The following is a 19,737-nucleotide window of genomic DNA, read 5'->3' on the forward strand; positions in this document are numbered from 1 at the left end:
AGGAGGGTTTTCGCCGCTTTCCCTCCCAGGCCCAGTCTCAAAACAGCCAGGCGTGATGATTTTCTGGAAATAAGGCGGCATGTTAAGAGTTAAATCTGAAGCCTCTTTATCTTTTGCTGTCTTTGCATTCGGCATGTCTGAACGTTTTGGGTTTTTTTGTTTTTTGTTTTGTTTTTTATTTTAACGAAAAGCTCAGTAACAACTCCTGTTAAGAATTTCTCGGGTCCATTTAAAAGCTTCGGAAGCGTGTGTAAGAGCTCAAGTAGCCGGGAGATTCTAAAAGGGGCCGCAGAGGGTTAAACTGACCTCTCTTCAGCTCTTGGCTGACCTGTGCCCCGAATGTCCAGCTTGGATGATTGCTTCAAGGAAATCCCGGCTGGGAATGTGATGCTTTTGTGAGGGCGAGAACGGGGTCTCCAATCTTTTCAGAGTCCCATGTAAACGGCTGCTGTTGTAATAACGGAAGTTGACATAAAATCTTACGAGCAATTTGAGGACGAAGCAACTAAAAACAGGTTTTGGTTATTCGGGATTAGTTTTCTTAGGAGCTGAATCGAATTGGGTGATATGTACCCCCAACCCTCCAGCCATTGGGTTATCTGTAAATCTCACAGTTACTCTGCAAACTAAAGGTTGTTAAGCCCATTTTCCAGGTGAGAGAACTGAGACTCAAACAGAAATTACACATCAGAGCAAAAATCTGAACCAGGGTTAAAAGGCTTCCAACACTATACATTCCAGTGTCTTGTCTCTCACTTTTTACTATTACAATTTAAACTTGACAGCTTTTGCTTTTTTTTTTTTTTTTAAGTATAAACACACAATTGACATGACTACAAACACTTCTCTATCTTTTATGGTATTGGTGTTAGGAAAACCTGACTGTCCCTGCAAAGGGTATCTCTGATTCTTCTCCGTAAGATTATACTGAAGGTCATGTGATACATATGCAAACCTCGACAAGGGACAGCTATCCAATTCAGAGTAATAACTAAGGGTTGCACTGTAGTGGGATTTAAACAAATGGTTTCCACGTCAAGTCAGGTTTTCATCCTGAATAGATTTTTTTTTAACTATACCTTTATAGGAGAAAACACTGTAGGAGTTGCAACCTCCACTTTTTAAAAGGATTATACTGGTAGCATATATGTTTCAGGCAAGCTACTGAACTGAGCAATTATAATCAACGCATGGATGGTGTGTGTTAGGATCAAAAATATCAGGCCAAGCATAAATTTTTACTGCTTCCTACTTAATCTACTTAGTATATAGTGCCAGGCATTAAAACAGACGCAACAAGTTCGAATAAACCTGAGTGAAATTACATTCACGATTTTATTTCTGTCTTAGATACTTGTTCAGGTTCATTGTTTATGGCAGTCATATGGGACTTGCTCATTGACCTTCAAAATCATGTTTTATATGAAACTGAGCTCAATTAAAAGACAAATACTATTTCTGAAGATGGTCAATTACAATATGTGAATCTTGCACCAAAAATATTATCAAAATGTATAGGTATCATTGACTCTATAAATTAACTCCCTTGGCACTTTTTCCCTGTCCATGTTCACAACCCTTACACGGTCTGAATGCAGCTGAGGTCCTATGCATTATCCGTCCTGCTAGTCCTGGCTTCTTGCCAACTGGGGCCATCCCTGACCCTTTCCTATGCTTACATTCACATGTTTTTTGTGTCTTTGCCTTCAAGGGTACTGGACTTAACATTAAAATACCTTGGTTTTAGTACCGGTTCCTTTAATCACTAAACTGTGACTTTCCGGGTTTTCATTTGACTTCAATAGGCTTCAAGTTCATCTACTAAATGCAGAATAACCTTTGCTACCTCAAATGATTGCTACAGGGATGAACTGATATAATACATGAGAAAACACCATATGAACTATACAGGGCTATGTTACTGTTCTTAGCACGTTCAGACACAGGAATGTTCTTTACAACCACCCTTTGTCATTTTCATTGGCAGTTATATCCCTTCCTTAATCTTGATTGCTTATCATTAATCATAGAAATTGCACTCAGCCACAAAATTGCATCTCATTAATGTTTATATTTATTCTAGGAATACTGTACTTAGGGGTGTCTGGGTGGCTCGGTTGAGCATCTAACTCTTGGTTTAGGCTCAGGTCATGATCTCATGGTCAGCTGTGGGATCAAGCACCATCGGGCTCCATGTTGGGCATGGGGCCTGCTTGGGATTCTCTCTCTTCTCTCCCTCTGCTCCTCCCCACCCTCTAAAAAAATAAAATAAAATAATAAAAGTTTCAAAATACTTTACCTAAGATGCTATTGGTATTTTACACAATACTTTCAACCTATATAAAAATTTCAGGTAAAACATATATGAGCTGTCAATATCTGGTGATTTCAAGCTGAAAGTCTACAGATGCCACTGACCAAAAATTGTTAACATTGTCTGAATAAGACATTTTGCAAGAGTGTAAAACCTTTGGCCAGAGTTGACCAAGAGTATCCAGAAGCTCTGGGAGTATTTCTTAAAGCCTTTCATAATAATAATAATAATGATAATAATAATAATAATACCTTACATTTGCACAATATTTACAATGATAGTGTGCTTTCATAGCCCTTTAGCACTACCTTATGCAAAAATTATCTGAAAATAGTCTTGGTATTTGCTACCATCTCCATTTTTCAAAAGGAAGAAACTCATGGACGTTGGCCTCAAGACCTGCCCAAAGCCATGTGTCTAATAAACCACAGAATCTGGTCTAGATGCCATTGATTCTAAACAAAGGATTTTTTTCACAACGTCATGTCAAAAAAATCTCGAATACTTCTCAGTACTTACACACTTTATTTTTCATGTGTTTACTTTTATTAAGTAGTACCAGACTTCCTTAAAGGTTTATTACTGATGAATAAAACATTTCAATAATTAGACCTTCTTTGGCAGTGTATTTTATGTCCTGCATGATTCTCCTCACACCAGACAAGACCATATTAAAACACTGACCCAAGAAATTACTCTGTTCTTTGTTGTCAAGAAGTAGATCCAGCAGCTTAAGACAGTGTTACTTTTTTGTAACACTTTATTTTTCACAGATGTTTGAGGTTCACTGCAAAATTGAGAGGAAAATACAGAGATTTCCTTTATATCCCCGCCCCCACACATGTATAGATCCCCCCATTATCAACATCACACGTCAGAGTGTTACATTTGTTATAACTGGTGAGCCTGCCCTGACACATCATAATCATCCAAAGTCCATAGTGTATGTTGGGGTTCACTCTTGGTGTTGTACATCCTGTGGGTTTGGACAAATGTGTGACGACATGCATGTGTCATTATATTGTCATAATGGAGTACGTTCATGGCCCTAAAAATGCCCTGTGTTCTGCCTAGTCACCTCTCCCCACTCCCCACCAGCCTCCACACCCATAGCCACCACTGATCTTTTTCCTGTCTCCAAAGTTTTGCCTTTTCCAGAATGTCATACAATTGGAATCATACAGTATGTTGACTTTTCAGGTTGTATTCTTTTACTTAGTAATATACACTTAAGATTCCTTCCTGTCTTTTTGTGGCTTGATGCCTCATTTCTTATTAGCCCTGCATAATATTTCATTGTCTGGATGTACCCCAGTTTATTTATTTCTTCACCTACAGAAGGGCATGCTGGTTGCTTCCAAGTTTAGGCAATTATGAATAAAGTAGTTACAAACACCCATGTTCAGATTTTTGTGTGGACATTAGTTTTCAATTCCTTTGGGTAAATACCAAGGAGCACTAGACAGCATTACTTTTTATAAATACATATGTTAATTATAAGATTATTTCTGTGAAAATTTGAATAAAATAAATCCCTTAAAACAAAATTAAAGTAGTCTTATATTTAAATGGTTTCCTGAAAGGATGTACAAACAATTATATATTACTCCCTGAGAGGGGTCTTTTATGTTATACTATTTTCTTTAGTCATGTATTATTGATTAGTTGTGAAATGACAATGAGAATTTTTTTTAAGTTTAATTAATTTATTTATTTTGAGAGAGACAGAGACAGAGTGGGGGTGGGGGAAGGGTAGAGAGAGGGAGAGAGAGAATCTCAAGCAGGCTCTGCACTGTCAGCACAGAGCCCGATGCAGGGCACAAACCCACAAAACCATGAGATCATGACCTGAGCCGAAACTGAAAGTCGGACACTTAACCGACTGAGCTACCCAGGCGCCCCTGACAATGAGAACTTTTAAATCCTGTCATAAGTTATTAACAAAGTGGATTTTTCTACATACAAACTTAATTTAGACTAAATTCTCATTTTTTAAGTATCTGCCGTGGGACACCTGGGTGTCTGTCAGTTAAGTGTCCAACTCTTGATGTCAGCTCAAGTCTTGATCTCAGGACTATGAGTTCAAACCCTACACTGGGCTCCATGCTGGGTGTGAAGCCTATTTTTAAAATAAATAAATAAATAAATAAATAAATAAATAAATAAATAAATAAATAAATAATAAACAAACAAACAACAACAAAAACTATCTGGTTGAGTATCTGTTGTGTGTTGGTCATCATGGTGGTCCATCATGAATGGGATTACATCTATCATTTGTTTATCGCAAAAGCCCTGCAAAGTAAGAATAACCATCCCATGTTACATATGAGGAAACAAAGACCCAGGAAAACCAACTTGCCCAAGAGACAGAATTAACAAGAGGCAATGGTATGGCTGACACCCAATGTGGCTCCACTAACTTTCAATGCCTTTTCACAGCACAAACCTGCCTGGCCTTGTGTGGGCTCCTTGATCTCCACCAGGGTGAAAGCCCCACAGTAAGCTGGAGAGCTGATGAGTAGTGGGAGAGGTGGCAAAGCCCCCAGGATGAGACCCTAGCGGAGTGGGTTTCTACTGTGACCCAGAGGCTCCCATTTTACTCTCACAAGGAGAACCAAATCCAATAGCACTGGAATATTTCTAAGAGTCAGAAACCCTGGTTCCAGTGCCGGCTCGGTGGACCACCAACCAACAGTGGGGACTTAATCAAACTGCTCTGCCTAATTGGATCTGTTGAGTTGCTATGGTTTAATTACAAGGTTGGATTTTGCAGTGATCATTGGACGGATCCATCACATCAACACATCTTATTGTCTGTCTCACAAAGAATTAGCCAATGTCTTTACTGAGAAGAGAGAGAGAGAGAGAGAGAGAGAGAGAGAGAATGGTTGAAATAATTAACTGGACATTTAGTACAACTAAAAGATTCTGGTAGGGGCACCTAGGGGGCTCAGTCAGTGAAACATCCAACATCGACTCAGGTCATGATCTTGAGTTCATGAGTTCAAGCCCGTGTTGGGCTCTGTGCTGACAGCTCAGAGCCTGAAGCCTGCTTCAGATTCTGTGTCTCCCTCTCTCTCTGCCCCTCCTGTGCTTGCACTTTATCTCTCTCTCTCGCTCTCTCTCTCTGTCTCTCTCTCTCTCTCAAAAACAAATAAACATTAAAAAAATATAAAAGCTTCTGTTAGGAAAAAAAATCTGAATTATCCTAACTCATAGTGTGGACAGATTAAATCAATCAGACAGTTGCTTAAATTCTCATTTCATGTGGCCTTCATGCCCACAGCCTTCAAACTGTGAATTAATATTTCAAAATCACCATGATTTCCTAAGACAGTTTTTCATGTATCATGGTATTCTATATAAAGTACGTCCAACTCAACAGTAAAAAAGGAAGCATCTAATGATAATGTAAGCCACACCATAATTCTAACTCATCCTTACATTCATAAAACTGAAATCTCACCTTAAATGAAAGGATGTGAGAATGATATGTATTTATTGCATCTGAGTACCCATAAAGGATGGATTCTGTGTGGTTTCCTATCTTTTTTTTTTTTCAACGTTTTTTATTTATTTTTGGGACAGAGAGAGACAGAGCATGTACGGGGGAGGGGCAGAGAGAGAGGGAGACACAGAATCGGAAACAGGCTCCAGGCTCTGAGCCATCAGCCCAGAGCCCGACACGGGGCTCGAACCCACGGACCGCGAGATCGTGACCTGGCTGAAGTCGGACGCTTAAACGACTGTGCCACCCAGGCGCCCCGTATCTTTTTATTCTACACTGGTAGTGGTCATGGCTGTCTTTTACTTTTTGTTCTTTTTAAGAACCATTGTTATTGAGGGGTGCCTGGGTGGCTCAGTCAGTTAGGTGTCCAACTTCGGGTCACGTCATGATCTCATGGTTTATGAGTTTGAGCCCCATATCGGGCTCTCTGCTGTCAGCACAGAGCCCTCTTCAGGTCCTGTGTCCCTCTCTCTCTCTGCCCCTCCCCCCCCAATAAATATATTTTTTTAAATAAACATTTTTTAAAAAGAACCATTGTCATTGAGTCCAACAATATCGAATTAGTAAATGTCGTAAAGCTATTTGGATACCTCTGACGGTTTCCATTTGTTCCTCATGCTAAGGAGAAATTCGCTGACTCCTTGATCTTATATTCCTGACAATCAGAATAATTTCTTTTTGTAGTAAATCAGTTAAACAAACATAAGGTGGTGTGTACCATCTCAGGGCTTGTCCAAACTCCTATTGTTCGCTTTATGTGCATTACACGGTGTCTTTTGAAGGTAAGACGTACATTATTCAGTTCCTAACAAGGAAATGCAGAAAGCTCAGAGCTCATTTTTCTGCTCCGTTGCTGGAGGTTTCATTGGTGTTAGGTTTTCTAGGCCAATGATGTGTGTCTCCTTTCCTATTATGTGGCTCTAGCTCTTTGCCCTTCTTTTCATGATGTTATTTTTCTGGTCTTTGTTTTTTACTAATGGCTTTTTTCAAGGTAGGCAGAATATAAATAATAGATGCAGAATTAGTTAATCTGTCATAAACCAGGACTGCCTGTCAACATGTCAACCTGATTGATTGGTTTCAAGCTATAAAAAAACTATTAAATTGATATACCAGGATGGATGGGGCACATTAAATATCTTCCCTTTCCCTCTTTTAGCATTTCTAGCCTAAGTGTGCTCAAGACACTGTTCTTTCCAAAAGCATTTGTTTTATAGCAGTTGATGTGTGCTTGGCCATGGAGACCCAGGATAAATAAAACAAAATGAGATTTAAAAGGATTGAAGCGTGATCTAGCTGGAGAAGCAGACAGGTGAATGTTGTGACTCAGCTACAGGTACACAAGGTGGAGGGTGAACTGCAGGGGAATGTATCAGAGAAAATGGCCCAAATGGAGATAATATTCTAGAAATAAAATATGGCTGAGGCACCTGAGTGGCTCAATCAGTTAAGTGTCCAACTTTGGCTCAGGCCACGATCTCATGCTTCATGGGTTCGAGCCCCACATCGGGCTCTGTGCTGACAGCTCAGAGCCTGGAGCTTGCTTCGGATTCTGTGTCTCCCTCTCTCTCTGCCCCTTCTGGCTTGAACTCTGTCTCTCTCTCTCTCAAAAATAAATAAACATTTTTAAAAATTAAAAAAAAAGAGAAAATATGGTTACACATTTGGCTGAAATTAGCATGGAGACACTTTGACTTTGCTAAATTCAACTTCGCAAGCATGTATTGAGTTTGAGGGTATACTTACAGTTTGATAAGCATGTGAGGCTTCAAAATTCTGAGAACTCATAACCCCTCCTATAAATGAATTTGCAATCTTAAAAAGTAGACAAACTCTGGGGCACCCAGGTGGCTCAGTCCGTTAAGCATCTGACTCTTGATTTCAGCTCAGGTCATGATCTCATGGTTTATGAGTTCAAGCCCCACATCAGGTTCTGCACTGAGTCTGCTTGGGGTTCCCTCTCTCTCTCTCTCTCTCTCTCTCTCCCTCTCTCCCTGCCCCTCCCCTGCTTGTGCCCTCTCACACTCTCTCTCAAAATAAACTTTTTTTTAAAATTTTTTTTAACGTTTATTTATTTTTGAGACAGACAGAGACAGAGCATGAACGGGGGAGGGGCAGAGAGAGAGGGAGACAGAATCCGAAGCAGGCTCCAGGCTCTGAGCCATCAGCCCAGAGCCCGACGCGGGGCTCAAACTCACGGACCGCGAGATCGTGACCTGAGTTGAAGTCGGAAGCCTAACCGACTGAGCCACCCAGGCGCCCCTCAAAATAAACTTTTTTTTAAAAGTAGATAAAATTTAATGAAACCACAAATAACATAAGACTATTATCACAAAAACATCAAGAGAATAAATGCTGAATAAGCAGTTCCCAAATGAGGCAGGATTATAGAAAAATGAAAATGCAATATTGAAAAACACACATTACCAGCGTGTGGGGACTAGAACCTGGTTTGGGAAGACAGGTCCAAGTGGTTATAGGCAGAAAGCTGGTTTTTAGAGTTGTTTAACAGAGTTAAAGATAAAATAAAAAGGCCTTCTACAGAAGAGAGCTACTAATTTATTTGATGTAGCTAGGGTATCACCATGGACTTGCACGCTTAGGCCATCCTCTGAAAGCTAAGAGGCCGGGTCCAATGCTTACCTGGACCTAGGTTCTAGGTTGGTGTTATTCTCAGCCTCGAATGATAACATAAACTCTGCAGGCTTCAGTCTCTTTATTATGAATGGATATGGAGGACTATGTTATACTTAACATCACAGTAACAGGTGCATAGAATTTCACCCCTTTCAATCCTATTAGCGAATTACCCAATTATTTATTTGACTACTTTAGATGCATCAACTACAATTCTAATAAAATAAACCATCCGTGCATAATTATTTCAAATGGTTGCATATCTAGAATTTTATTGACAGGAAAAAAATTGAATAATTGTAGGCTATTAGCAAAAATCTAGAGTCACCCCCTGAATATGTACACTTCCTAAAGTTTTAACAGACAATCTCAAGGTCAGTGTATGCACCATGAGGGAAAGGCAATAAAAACTTTTAAATTTTTTTTTTTTCAACGTTTATTTATTTTTGGGACAGAGAGAGACAGAGCATGAACGGGCGAGGGGCAGAGAGAGAGGGAGACACAGAATCGGAAACAGGCTCCAGGCCCTGAGCCATCAGCCCAGAGCCTGACGCGGGGCTCAAACTCACGGACCGCGAGATCGTGACCTGGCTGAAGTCGGACGCTTAACCGACTGCGCCACCCAGGCGCCCCAAAACTTTTAGATTCTCCATGAAGGAAGCTCCCTGACTTAACACTTATCAGAGATCACAGCATGTACCTACCTGCAAGTGATGGATGAGGGATGCTGTAAGTTCCAGCAGAGGAACCATAGTGACAGGTGGGCAGGAGAAACCATGCAAGTAAGAACAAGTTTTAACTAGAAAACCTGGCCCAGGGGTCCCTTAGCGTGCTGGAGAGACAGGAGGATTCATCCATCTCCAGACCAAGAACTCAGAAGGAAAAGGAAGGGAGGCTAGAAACAAGTTAACAAAATCAGGTATCAGCAGTTACCTAAGAACCTGTCTAGCAAAAGCAGGAGAAAAACTGGTTTTGCTGATAAGTGGGTTTAGTAAATTGAATGTAAATTGTCATGAAACAGTTTAGAAAAAGATACGATTGCAGCAAGCCAACCGAAATTGCAAAGAATCGTTGCTTCCATTTACAATTTTATTATGGGAAGTAAAACACACTCCTCACATGAGACAAGAGGCAGAGTCTGGCCTGAGACACCGCTTTCCATACTCCCCAAGGAGATTTTCACATGAGCCAAAACCATAGACTCAGGAGGCGGGCAAGTCTGAATGCTGACTCTAGGCTAGGCACCGTGTAGGAGCGTTGCCCGCACCTCATTTAACCCCCACAAAGGTCTACTATGATCTCCCTTTCCTGGTCTAGGAATTGTGGCTCTGAGAGTTTAAGTGGCTGCTCGGGGTCACAAAAATGAGTGTCAGAACCGGAAATCCAACCCAGCACTGATCTCAAAACCCAGGTTCTCACCATTTTTTTACTGTAATCAGTTCATCAAACAGTAGAAAGCAGCAGTACCCTCTTCCCCTCTTAAACTCAGGCTGTGGACTGCTTTCCCTAGTCAGGAGGACGTTTCTGGCATGTCTCATAGTGGAGTTGTGTGTGTGTGTGTGTGTGTGTGTTGTTTTTTTTATTTTAAGAAGACTCAGTCTAGGAATCATGCAACTCCAAATTTGCATGCTGTTGAAAGGTCCAGCCCTCTTTCTGGAAACTTGCAGAGTCAGATGGTGACAGCTTATCTCTTTCAGCGCTGGCTTGCTAATTGCTGCTCATGGCCCCTTCAGATCAGGCGCAGGATGAGGAGTACTGCAGGTTCCCCAGGAAGCAGACTCTGAGACACAGATTAATGGACAAAGAATGCTTGGGAGATCACCACCTATGGAAGGGAAGGGGCAGAGGGAGCAGATCAATCCCCGAACAAAGGCTCCAGATGGCTCCTTGGAGAGCTCTGAAGCTGGGTGGCCCCTTGGAGTTGACCTGAGCTGGAGTAAAGGGCTCAGAATTGATTTGTGCCCCACACTGCTCAGCCATTAGATGGGCTGTTCCCCTGGAAAAAGTTGTGACCTTGAGCAAGGCAGTTTCCTTCAGGTGAGGCAATCCCCAAAGAAAGCTGACAGGTGAGCACCACCTTCAGGCAGCACTCTTGAAAGCTGGGGAAATACATGCTTCTGTTCTGAAGAGGGGTCCCCATAGCACAGCATAGCACCCACCCTAGGGATACCAAATACAGGTACCAAATACAAACTGTTTTCCTCTTGTGGGGGTGCTTGAGGGTTCTCTGAAGGTCTTCCCATCATGGAGGGTCTCTCTCCTCCACTCTGCCTCATGTTGGCAATGCACATTCAGGCTAGATGCTTATAACTTGCCCCTCAGCACCCTTCTATTCTGGTGCCTTTGGGTCTCACTTCTAGCCTTTAAGGTCAGATGTCCTTGCTCTCAACTCCAGATGTGCAGACCTTTTTGGTATAGCCCTGACTTTATGTTCTTCAAGAGAAAGGTGTGACCTTCCATCTCTAGGCTTTCCCAGGAAGGAGTGGGGTACTAGGACTAGGGTCCCCCAAACTCCAGAGGTTACCCCTCAAGTTCCCAAACTGCTTCTCTGGAAGACCCCTCACTTGACTTGAGATGACCAGAGAAAATATCCCTTTCACTGATGAATCCTTACCAACTGGCTTCTTTAACCTCCCAATGAATTAATTACCTGCCTTTTTTTGTTCTGGTTTAGAAGTAGGTGATGGGCAGGGCACCTGGGTGGCTCAGTTGGTTAAGTGTTGGACTTCAGCTCAGGTCATGTTATCACATCTCGTGGGTTCAAGCCCTGCGTCAGGCTCTGTGTTGACAGCGTGGAGCCTGGAACCTGCTTCACATCCTGTGTCTCCCTCTCTCTCTGCCCCCACTCCTGCCCCATCCCCCCCCCACCCTCACCGCTCATGCTCATGCTCTGTCTCTGTCTCTCTCCCAAAAATAAATAAATATTTAAAAAAAAATGAGAAGTAGGTGATGGGCTAATCCTGGGAGAATTTGTTTGGTTTTGAAGCAGGCTGTTGCAAGGCTGATCGGGTACGTTAGGAGCTCCTGGCATCGGTGGCATTATACTCAATGTTTTTGGTAACATTCTGAGACACTAAGGCAGCCTTCAGCATGCAGTCTTATTAGGTTGCCTCTCTTTTATCTGCCCACACTGGCCTGAAAGCCCTCTTTGGTTTTAATGCAAGCTGAGTGTTTAAAGGTCACCCAAAGAAGGAAGGAAGGCAGGCGTGGATGATGAGTAAATAGTAAGCAAGTAGGTAGCACATAGGGAAAATATATCCCCAAAGGATAGATTTTCTACCAAGTAGTGTCCCTGCCAAGACTGATGTTATACACCTTGACCAACAGGATCTTGCCAAAACGTGACTGATCATGTATGATCCAAATGCTCTGTGCCAAATGCTTTCCATCTGTACCACGTCATCACTTACTGGATTTAGAATGGACCCCAGCTGTCAAAGACTGTCCCAAATTGCTTGTTTGCTTAAAGCCTAGGTTTCACAGAAGTTCCTGCAAATATCACACGTCAGCCAACTGCTGGCCTTAAATAATAGGGTGGAATTAATCCCTACCTAATTGTATTTTATATATCTCAGATGGTTTCACATTTTTATGACCCATTAACTCAATACAGAAAAAAAAAAAAAGCCAGTGTCTGTTTTTCTGTAGTTTATGTCCAAATGTTCTGAATGTCATATTCTCAGCTGAACAAAATGAGAAGCTTGGACTTTGTGTGGCATCAATACGTGCACTACCGCATAATTCCTTCCCCATTGTCCTCCAGTGTCTCCTTCTGGAATGAACTTGGTTACGTGGTTGCATTTTCAGCTTTCATTTGAATCCACTAAGGAACACTTTAATTTTCTGGCTAGGCATTGCTTGATTCTAGAGAATTTGGAGAAAGTCACGGGAAAGGTAACAGCCATGTGATTATCCCTACTGTGGGGCGGGGACTGAGAGTCATCCATTCCATGATAGGAATATCAGGGATGTGTCATTGTAGGGGGACCACATAATCCATATGTTGAATATTGCTACCTTCCTATCTCTTCAAGATAACATTCCCTTATTTTTACATATCACACTTTGAAAACAAGATCTTGAATGATCTCCCTGAACAAGACATTTATGTTTTCTTTTCACCTGATGATTTGCCCCCAGCCATCTGGGCCATGCCTTCACTTATGCATTTTGAGGGCGGTGTGTTGTGTATTCTCCCTGGTTGTGACAGCCAATTTTAGCAAGGTCACGCAGTACGTACAGGAGCAGTATAATCAACACCGTAACTCACCTGTACTGATATATAAATTGTAAACTATACTAACGAGAGTGTGAATCCACTAACAGGTAAAGGTGGAAATGGCCGTGAATACTAAGTGTCTGTTACTCTTACCAGGGAGCACCTGTGTTTCATGGTCTCTGCTCTAGCTTAATAATTCCTCTAGGGACTTGGCAGAGAATCAGCTCAATTCTCACCCTGTGAATCAGTGTGTTAAGAACACCTAAGGCATTGCTTCCAGTCTTCTGCCTTAAGCAGGTGTAAAGTCAAGGATGATCCTAGACATCTTCTACATATTAGAAGAGGAAAGGCTTTAAATGAAGTACAAGACATATTGTATTATAACCATCATTAGAAATAGTGTGGACAATAATACCATGCATTGGAATAGTACTTTAGATTTTATGATGGCTTTTACATACATTCCACGCTGCACAATAGGGTAGCTCCCTGAGATATACCAGAAAATCCCTTCCCAGTAATAATAAATGAATTGTAGGGCAGAGTATGGAGAGGCAACCAGCTCCACCACGTGCCACTGGACAAAACGTCCAACTGCCATTGACTCCATCCATGGAGAGTCACAAAGAATTTGAGACTAAGCAGGGGGAACCCAGTCTCTACCTCTCAGCCAGCAGCAAGAGGGATTCATCCCATTGACTGAAGCTTCCTTCAGCCTTGGTCACAAATGCACAGATATTTTTATTGATCCATTCATTTCCTTGACCACCAGGAAATAACAGATGGCGAAATAAGGAGAAAGTATGCACAGTCAACCCAGACTCACATATTGGTAGGGTCAAGAAACAATTAAGAGACTTCAATTTGCCAAGTACCTCCTAGTTCTCAAAACATGAAACCAACAAGCAACTTTAACAAGTATTGATCACATTCAAGTAATAATCACTATCTAGAAGTCACAGAAAAGCACATCCCATTCTGCCCGTTCTTCTAGCACAAAGAAGAGGAGGAAATCTCTGTGTGATAGCCAACGGATTGATCCAGGTGGTAAAGGTGGAGCACGTTATCCCTCAGGTATTTCTTTAGGAAGGAAATTCTTAGTAAGCAACTTCTCCATGCAAGATCCCAAGGATCTCATGGAGCTTTAAGGCATCGGAAGGGGCTGACAAAAAAGGTTTGGAAATTCCCTCCTCTGCCTCTACCTTAAAGTGGTCCACTTCTCATTATAGTTCTTTAAACTATGAAATGGCCCAGAAAAGAAAGTATAACGAATATAGCCTTTTGTGTCCTCCAAGGAAAGGATTTTTATTGTTCTTACAGGCTGCAGTAAATGAGCTAAAGAATGGCCCCAGTGACTGGTAGGTGAAGTGGCGATTGTATTCCGATGCTGATAGAAGCAACGGATGCAGGATTCTGAATTTTCTCACCTCAGAATGTGCCAGAGAATCAAGGGACACAACAACATTGCTAACAAAGACATTGCGGACCTTACAAAGTGCTGCTCCTCTTTTGCCTTGGCCCCGGGGGAGTGCACTGGGCAGAGGGTTTGCTCCCTTGAGGCTCCATGCTGCACCTCTTGTACTGTTTGAGGCAAGCAACCAGAAAAACGACCTGAGAGCTAGCCCGCTAGAGCAGAGCCCTGAAGGGAAAGTCCACAGCTGGTGGGATTTGTAGAGAGTGCAATACTTGGCGAAGACCATGACTCATTGTGAAGATCAAGTTACTGCTGGATGTCTTGTTTCTCAAGGGAGGGGGAGGAGAAACTTTCAGGAAGAGGGGAAGAGGGGAAAAACGGTGAGAGCAGAGTCCCATGACTGATATCATATGATGCTTTATATTATGTTATGTTGACCAGAGGGAGTGATATATTTTGTTTCTCCTTCCTAGAAATAGCTCAGGGGATTAGGATGGCTGCCCACCGGTAAAAGGAAAAGGCAACAAGATTGTGAGAAAGATAGTCTCTCCCTTCCTTCCTTCCTACCTTCCTCCCTACCTTCCCCTGTCCCTCCCCCCTTCTCTTTTATTTTCTTTTCAAGTTTTTATTTAAATTCTAGCTAGTTAACATACATAACATATCGGTTTCAGGAGTCGAACTCAGTAGGGACGCCCAGGTGGCTCAGTCAGTTGAGCATCAAACTCTTGGTTTCAGCTCTCAGGTCATGATCTCAGTTTGTGAGTTTGAGCCTCGCATTGGGCTCTGTGTGGACAGTGCAGAGCCTGTTTGGAATTGTCTGCCCCTCATGCACTCTCTCTCTCTCTCTTTCTCTCCCTCTCTCTCAAAATAAATAAAATTAAAGAAAAAAGGGAGTAATTCATCACTTACACACACTTACACACAACACCCAGGGCTCATCACAGCAAGTGCCTTCCTTAATACCCATTACCCATCTAGTCCATCCCCCACCCACCTCCCTCCATCAACCCTCTATCTTTAACAGTCTCTTATGGTTTGTTTTCCTCTCTCCTCCCCCACCTTTTTTTGGTATTATTAGAACTAATCCACGTGGGACTCCTGGGTGGCTCAATCGGTTAAGCGTCTGACTCTTGATCTCAGCTTAGGTCACCATCTCACAGTTGGTGAGTTCGAGCTTATGATTCTCTCTCTCCCTCTCTCTCTCTGCCCCTCCCCTGCTTCTTGTGCTCTCTCTCTCTCTCTCTCTCTCTCAATATATAAATAAACTTTAAAAAGAAAGAACTAATCCAGGAATCTGTGGATAGTAAATCTCAAGACTTTCGTTGTTTCCTTCAAGTCCCACATTTGAATAACTGAATAATTGAATAACTTGAATAATTTTCAAAGATCTTTCCTTTTATTTATGAATCATTTCTTCCTATTTGCCTGTGTCCATCTCTTCATCCCTTTTTGCAGACCTTCTGGTGAAACAATTTGGACTCCATGAGCACACTACACAGGGAAGAGGGGATGAAATTATTTTAAGAGACTGGACAAAAGTCCTCAGGTGAAAATCCTTCCAAAGGGATTCCCTGCTAGATTACATTACTTCCTCCCCAGAGAGTGCCCCTGGGACTCCAAATGACACCTAAGAAATTACCATCACTTACCAAAAGAGGCTACACAAAGCATCCACTTTTCTGACTTGCCAGGAAAGCACAGAGCAATGTGCGAACACAGGCAGTGTGAAGTCAGCTTTAAGTGGTAGCACTTATTTTTAGAGTCAGTCAGACTGTGATGGTCCATTTGGACAGAAAGTATATATCAAAAATTCAATACTCACGGTGATGATCTCACAGTAAGTAACTCATTTATCTTCGTTTGAATGTGGTAGTACGTTGGCCAAGTTAGGGCTCAGTCATGAAGAATATTTGAGTTCTAACTCCAGGGCTAATTTTTACTTGTAGAACTGTATTCACTTAGTTTGGTGCAAGGCAGGGTCTGTGAGCACCGGCTGTGCCCATAGCTTCCCAAATCTGTGTGCAGTGACTTCAGGTTGGTGACCTAAAGTCAGCAACAATGGGGAGTATTTACATCATGGAAACAGCACAGATCAGGGCTCCCCGGTCTCCACCTCCTCAAAAATTCAGACATCACTGCATGTAGGAGAAGAGGTAACTATGGCTCCTTTTTCTTATTTCATTATAATGGAACAGTCCTGTTTCATCAAAATATTCGTTCATGTTTTGCATAGATGAGGCTGAAAACCAGCATGTTCTTTATCCGTTTAAAAGATTTGCTCCTGACGGAAATGAACATGAGAACAGACACTCTCTGCAGGGGAATGAGTAAAAGACAGCGGGAAATGGCAATTGTTGCCAACAGTGTCCCTTTTGCGTCCTGAGAGCTGGTGTGATGCACCACACGGGCTCCCCCCCCACCCACGCGCCCCCACCGGGCGCTGTGTATACACAAGGCATTTTCCTCAAGATCCCGGGTCACTTCGTTGCCCATTGAGCTCTACACTGTTTGCACCTTGGCTTTTTACCACTTCCATTTTCTTGGAAAACAAACTCAGAGACTCAGACACACTTCTCTTCTGTTAACACATAATAGTTCACAGTCTTCGGCAACGCCCCTGGACTCCAATCTTTTACCTTTCTTAAATGAGAATCTGATGGCATCTGGAAATAATAAAGACAAAAGACCTGTTGGGACAGAACAGCCCAAATAGATCAATCAGAATTCACCAGTGCTTTAAGAAGTATCTGTAAAATCAAGCAAACAGACAACAAATACCACACACAATTGTATCTAGCTTCCAAGAGGCAAATTGCTTTTGGAGGGAGGTGCCAGGAAGGCTGAGGGCAGGTGATGGTCTGGAGGCCACAGGGGACCCACAACTGGGGTTTGTCAGTAAAGGTAAATCTGATGTTGCACATACGCTCTGTCTGCAGCTTAGCAAGAAGCTCTCCGCCCTGTAAATCCCACTGGAAACCAGCGTGAGCAGTGTATCTTCACAGTTGCGTCGGGAACCGCATCCCAGGCTCGGTTGACATCAGTCACTGGAGTGGGTAGTTTGGGACTTGTTTTACATGCGAGAACAAAAGCACTTTTTTCCCCCTCAATTTTGCAAAGCTGAGCCTTGAAAATCAAGGGCGGGGAAATAGCTCTTTTCCATTCCCCTCCTTCATGTAAAGACTGAATCCTCTCCTTTATTTCCTCATTTGTGCACTCATGTGTGATAATCAGCATATGCCATCTTTTCTGTAGATGCGGGTAAATGTCTGGTCTGGTGCGTGTGTGCATGAGGGGTGGGCGGCTGTGTCATAGTCATTTTATATCCCAGCTGCAGTAGTGGAGGTTCCTGCATGCTGGTGAACAGTGGTAATTGAGTCCTTTTTTCACCTTTAAAAAAAATTATTTATTTATTTATTTTATTAATTTTTTTTTTTTTTTTTTTTTTTGAGAGAGAGAGAGGCAGGCAGAGTGCGTGCAGGGGAGGGGCAGAGAGAGAGAGGGAGACACAGAATCCGAAGCAGGCTCCAGGTTCCAAGCTGTCAGCACAGAGCCCAACATGGGGCTCCAACTCATGAACCACGAGATCGTGACCTGAGCCAAAGTCGGATGCTTAACCGACTGAGCCACCCAGGAGCCCCTTCACCTTTTTTTTGAAAGCTTTACCCACCTATTATTAATTCAATAAACACATTAAGCACATGTAATTAGAGTGTGATCTACGTGCACACTGAATTAAAAGAAAATTCTTTTGCTGTAGGTCTGCTGACTGGCAATTTTCAGTTTTCAAAAAAGAGTTTCTTAGCTTGTTCTATCTAGTATGTGGCTTATTATTGTCTCAAGCTCTTAACACTCAGCTTAACATATAGTTGATTCTCAACAGATACTCCTATTTTTCTATTCCCACGATGGACTCAGATTACCTAGTTGTTTGTCCTCTGATTTTGGATATTGTCTGGGCCACCTTAGCGGCATGTATCCACCAGCCAGCTAAGCAGAAGACTGAGCACACACACATCCCGCAGACTGTCCCCACCACCTCTCCCACCCCTTGTGCCTGGCGAGCACAGCTCCAGAGAAGAGGCAGTAATGTGTGATCTTTGGGTCTTGGCTCTGCGGTCAAACGATCTTATCTGCATCCCAGCTCTGTCACTAATTTGTTTTATTTTCAAAGTATTTACCTGTCTCAGCCTCATTCTCCTCATCTGTCAAAAGACAGTAACTAAGAGGGTGGCTGCAAGGATGCGAAGATACGATGTAGGTGCAAGCCTTACCACCACATTACAAATGGTCATTGTTCTTGGCATTGTCTTTAGAAAGTTTCTCTGAGGCGCAGCTCACTGGGGATGGCCCTTGTCCCTGTCCCCTGATCTGGACACTCCAGAGGAATAACAGTTGGATGGGGGACGGGGTTGTGGATGTTAGAGGGTGGAGGAAGCACTGTGCGACTGAAAAACGAGGCAGGACACTTCTGAGTGTTATAAATAAAACACAGAGTTTTATTCAGGGTAACTCACTGAGGTGGGCGGTGGGGGCAGGGGGGGATTAGGTGGGCAGCAATCCAGGTGCTGCACAGTATTCTCTGCAAAGCCCAGACCTTAATCCACAGATTTTTATAGAGTCAGGGAATGTGGTGAAGTCAAGGGATTTAACATTTAATAGACCACCTGGAGCCATTCCTGTGTCAGAGGGCTGGGAGAGGAAGACACTGTTATCTCTACTTGTTATCTAAACAACTTTAGGCAGGATCAGAACAAGCCTTCCCCCCATTTGGTCAGAGAATATATTACTCCAAGGCACCTGGAGCACAGCCCCAAGGGAGGTCATTGCACGCACCTGAACAAGATGGAGGGCCAAAGATGGAGTCCGTCTTGTCAGCACTCCTACAGGGGTCTAATAGAAGGTCTAGGGCATTCAAAATTTGAGTTCAAAGTCCTTTTCGTGTTCACGTTCTGTGCCCCCTCCCTGGTTCCCAGAGGATCCTCTGCATAATGGGGGTGCAGGGGTGAAACAGCATCTGGCTCCAGGGGTCCCAAACAGACCAGACTGGGCCACTCACCACTGACAAAATCCAAAGGCAGAGACAGTGATGGTGAAACAGGAAAGGAATTTCAGTGAGGCCAACATAGAGAAGACAGAGGACTAGCATCTCAAAGACCATCTCCAAGGTGTTGGGTTTCTGTAAGGAAAGTGTGGGACAAATCTCGGTGAATGCATATAGGTGGGCAATAAAGGTCAAGGTGATCATTGCCTTGGGATCAATCACACGGGGACTTGCTGGCTCTGGGCAACCCCCATTGCTTAAGGGGATGGTGTCAGTTCCCAACAGGGGATGCTTTACCCTTAGGGTCTCTTGCCTGAGTTAAGAGATAAGTTGGAAAGAACTTAATCAGTTACAAAGTACAGACGCAGGTCAAAATGGAGGTGGTTGAAGTCCTCTCTCATCTGCCTTGGAATTAATTTGCTTCTCTATCTTGCTTCTCTGTCCCCACATCCCCTATATACACACACCCAGGTCACCCCACCTAGTTCTGTTCTGTTCTCACAGGTCCATGGAAAATCTGTTTTACCTGCAAATGTGTATCTGCCATCCCCTCAACTAACTCTGGTGTCTAAGTCTCCTGGGTTAGCTTGGGATAGATGGG

The sequence above is a fragment of the Puma concolor genome, chromosome E4, assembly GCF_028749965.1.
Source record: "Puma concolor isolate L17-30 chromosome E4, mPumCon1.1.hap2, whole genome shotgun sequence".
NCBI classification, from domain to species: Eukaryota; Metazoa; Chordata; class Mammalia; order Carnivora; family Felidae; genus Puma; species Puma concolor.